The sequence below is a fragment of the Pteronotus mesoamericanus genome, unplaced genomic scaffold (genome assembly GCF_021234165.1).
Source record: "Pteronotus mesoamericanus isolate MK-2021 breed Mesoamerican mustached bat unplaced genomic scaffold, CSHL_Meso_final contig_78, whole genome shotgun sequence".
In the NCBI taxonomy this organism is placed as follows: Eukaryota; Metazoa; Chordata; class Mammalia; order Chiroptera; family Mormoopidae; genus Pteronotus; species Pteronotus mesoamericanus.
Genome location: NW_026555258.1, coordinates 21731563 through 21735592, shown reverse-complemented (window position 1 = coordinate 21735592; position 4030 = coordinate 21731563). Strand labels below are relative to the sequence as shown.

General features: G+C 43.3%; 1 pseudogene; it reads left to right on the top strand.

Annotated features, from left to right (window-relative positions):
* The first annotated feature begins 1654 nt into the window (after positions 1-1654).
* LOC129079711 (uncharacterized) lies at positions 1655-1766 on the top strand (annotated as a pseudogene).
* The last annotated feature ends 2264 nt before the right edge of the window (positions 1767-4030 follow it).

Sequence of the window (4030 nt, the reverse complement as noted above, 5' to 3'; positions counted from 1 at the left end):
GGAGAGTTCACTTGCCAGGAAGAAGGCGTGGAGGGTTTAAGATGCTCAAGCAACCCAGTCAGCACAGAGAGATGTGGAAGGATGAAAGAGGAAAGGGCGGCAGTGGGGAAAGACTCATAGGCGTGGAGTCAGAAAAGCTGGGTTCAGGACCCCCAGCAGCCACTTGCAGGCTGTGTGACCCTGGGCAAATCCCTTTCCCTCTCTGGGCTCCAGTTTCTGCAACCAATAAAAACAGATTATCGCTAAACTCCCTTCTCACTTTAACATTCTTTTCCTTTTCAATGTACCTGAGTGTGACTTTTCAAGGAAAATGTCAAACATTTCAAAGGGCAAGCTTCTATGTTTGCCAGACATCTTTTGTCGCTCCTCAGCTGGTCTTGTCTCCATTCATGTCCAGGGGATTTTCTACAATGTATGCATTTTCTCATTTCTCCAGCTATATTTCCTTGTTTGCATTGGTTGAATGTTGCAGAAACTGGGCACTGTTTTTTTAAGCAAATACACAGTTCCATGCCAACAGGAATATCCTGTTTACAAGAGCCTCCTTTTACAAGGTACCAGCTGTTTGAAAACATTTGTGTATTGCCACATCAGAATAATCTCCTGATAAGCAACTATTTTTTTTTTCTAGTAACATGATTTTCTTTAATCACACACTGGGGTAGATGCTTCTTAAATAGTAAATACTCAATATGATTATCATGATAACCTGGTTTCCTCTTCTCCTAAATTAGTTTGCTGGAGCTGCCATACAAAATACCACCAGCTAGGCGGCTTAACCGACAGAAACTGATTGCCTCATAGTTTTGAAGACTTGAAGTCCAAGATCAAAGTGGCGGCAGGGTTGGTTCCTCCTGCCGGCTCTGAGGGAAAATCTCTTCATGCTTCTCACCCAGCTTCTAGTGGTTTGCTCGCAGTCTTTGACATTCCTTGGCTTGTGGAAGCATCACCCATCTCCGCCTTCGTCTTTACATGGCATTCTCCCTGTAGCACATCTGTGCCCAACTTCCCCTTTTTTATAAGGACGTCAGTCCTATTGGATTAGGGGCCCACCCTACTCCAGTATGACCTCATTTAACTTAGACTTCCAACTACAGAGACAGCCATTGACTGTAATTAACCCAGAGCTGGTCTGAAATCCATCGTTGTGTTTGTACTGGCCACACTTCGTATGGGCTGTTCCCAGCCCTGCTCCTTGGGCGCTACTGGATGCCTCTGAGAGGTGACATTGGTTCAAGGACTCCCCAACAACCTTGATGAACCTTCCTTTGACTGCGTGACAACCTAGGATGCTTCTACCCCAGCTTCTTTCCTTGTCTCCTTCGCTTGGGGTCAGACTTGCATCCAGCCTTGCTCTGCTTCTTGAGATAACTCCACAGACAACTCTACTCCCTCTCCCACCTCAAGAGCTCCCCCAGCCTTCCACTGCTTCCTCCTGGTTTTCTCTCACAGGTCCTTCTCCTAATAAAACCCCTCCATGTCTAATTCCACATTAGCACCTACTTGATGGAGGACCTGGACCATGTAAGAGGTACATTGAGTAGTCAAATTGGCAAGACTTAATGCTTCAAAACCACAGTGCGATATGGCCTCACACCCAATGGGAGGGCCACTATCCCCCCCGAAAAAAACCCCCAAAAACCCACAAGAACCCAGCTTTGTGTGGTGGCAGTATTGTAGCCAATGTGGTTTATCCGAGGCATGGTTATTGCTAATTGAAAAAAAAAACAAACAGAAAATAATGTGTTGGCAAGAATTGAGAAATTGCAACCCGTGTGCCCTGTTCGTGGGAATGTAAAGTGGTGCTGCCACCATGGACAACAGTATGGTGTTTCCTCAAAACATGAAACATAAAACTACCGCATGATTGAACAATTCCACTTCTGGGTATATGTCCAAAAGAACTGAAATCAGGGTCTTAGATATTTGTACACCCAAGTTCAAGCAGCGTTATTTATGGTAGCTCAAAGGTGGTCCAACCTGCCTAACTGGTGTAGCTCAGGTGGTTGGGCATTGTTCTGCAAGCTGAAGGGTTACTGGTTCAATTCTCAGCCAGGGCACTTACCTATGTTAGAGGTTCGGTCCTCAGTTGGGGCGCGTGTAGGAGGCAATGAACTGATGTTTCTCTCCTTCTCTTTCTCCCTCTTTTCCCCTCTGTCTAAAATTAAATAAATAAAATCTTAACTTAAATATCCATCCGTGGATGAAATGAAAACAAAATACAATGGAATATTAGCCTTTAAAAGGAAGGAAATTCTGACACATGATACAACATGGATAAACTTGTGGACATTATGCCTAGTGAAATAAACCAGACACAAAAAGACAAAGAGTGTGTGATTCCACATATATGAAGTACCTAGAGAAGTTAAATCCTTAGAGGCAGAAAGGAGAACAGTGGTTATGAAGGGCTGGAAAGGCACATGGAGAATTACTGTTTAATGAATGTTATGGAGTTTCAGTACAAGAAGATAAACGTTCTGGAGATGGATGGTGGTGACCGCTGCACAGTAATGTGAGTGTAATTAGCACCAGTGAAATGTACCTGTCCAGTTGGTTAAGCCCTGGCTGGTGTGGCTCAGCTGGTTAGGCATCATCCTGCAAAGCGAGAGGTCACTGGTCAGGGCATAAGCCTGAGTTGTGGGCTTGGTGCCCGGTTCACGGCACCTATCAGAGGCAACTGGTGGATGTTTCTCCCTCACATCCACGTTCCTCTTCCTCTTTCTCTCCCTCCCTTTGCCTCTCTCTAAAATCAATAAGCATGTCCTTGGGCAAGGATTAAAAAAAAAAACAGTTAAGACAGCAAATTTTACGTTACATGTATTTTATCACAATTAAAAGTAAAACACAATAATCCTTGCCTCTCAGAGAATGCAAAGTTTGAAGAACACCAACTCCTATTGACAAATGCTTGTGGCACCCGGATGAAAAGGCCAGGGAAGCGTAAGGCAGGGTGTTTATTCTTCAAAAGACAAATGGTCTAAAGGCTCTGGTTACCAGTTCACCACTTTAAAACCTAAAGTCTAAGCTTTTCCCTGTGGTGATCCTTATACATACCTCATTTCAGAGAGCTTTATGATTCACCAGACAGCTGGTAGTAAATTGGAAAACATGTTTATAGTGTTGGCTTATTACTTCATAAATGTGTTTTTTTTAAAAAAATATATATATTACCTAAGTGAGAGAAAGACAGAGGGAGGCAATGGTTCCTAGCAAGGAGAGTCTCCCTAAATGAACTATTCTGATCATTTAAGTGCACCTTTTTGCCCCAACTATACCAGGAAGATACCGGGTGCAAAAATGGCCAGTCTTTTCCAACCAAGTTTTTACTTTCAAAGAGAGAAAATACAGATTCAGGCACAAGTCAAGGGGCTCTGACCGAATATCCAGTAGAAAGAAAAGGAGAAAATATTTTCTGATGTTAATATCTTCTTTTTAGCCTCCTGCCTTCAAACTTCCTTTATGGGAAGTAGTTAGAGGCTTGGGTTTGTTAAGGTTCAAATCCTAACTTGACTATATATCTTGAGCAAGTTATATAATCTCTCTGTGCTTCCCTGCCCTTATCTGTAAATTGGGGATAGAAAGAGCAACTCCTTCATAAGAGCGTGAGTATTAACCACAGCTAGGAATTACTGCACATTTCTATGTGATATGCCAGGCATTGTGCTAAATCTTTTATATACTTGACTCATTTAATCCTCAAGCCCAGGATAATCTAATTCCAAAGCGAATGATCCTGCCATCACATGATGCCACAGTGAATTAATTGAGGAATGCATGTAAAAACTGTAAGTCTGGCCTCAATAAACATTTAGTAGTTGTAGTGTTTCCCTTCTGTATTAGGGATGCAGATCTGAGGTTCAGAGAGGTGGAAAAACTCCCTAAAAGCACAACACCAGGAGGCTGTAGACCTGGGTTATTTCCTCCCCAACCCCAAATGAAGTATGCAGAGGAGACCAGCGTCAGGCAGGGAGGTGGGGCTTTGAGCTGGACTTTGAGGTAAGAGAGATGGAAAAAGAGGAGGAAAGTC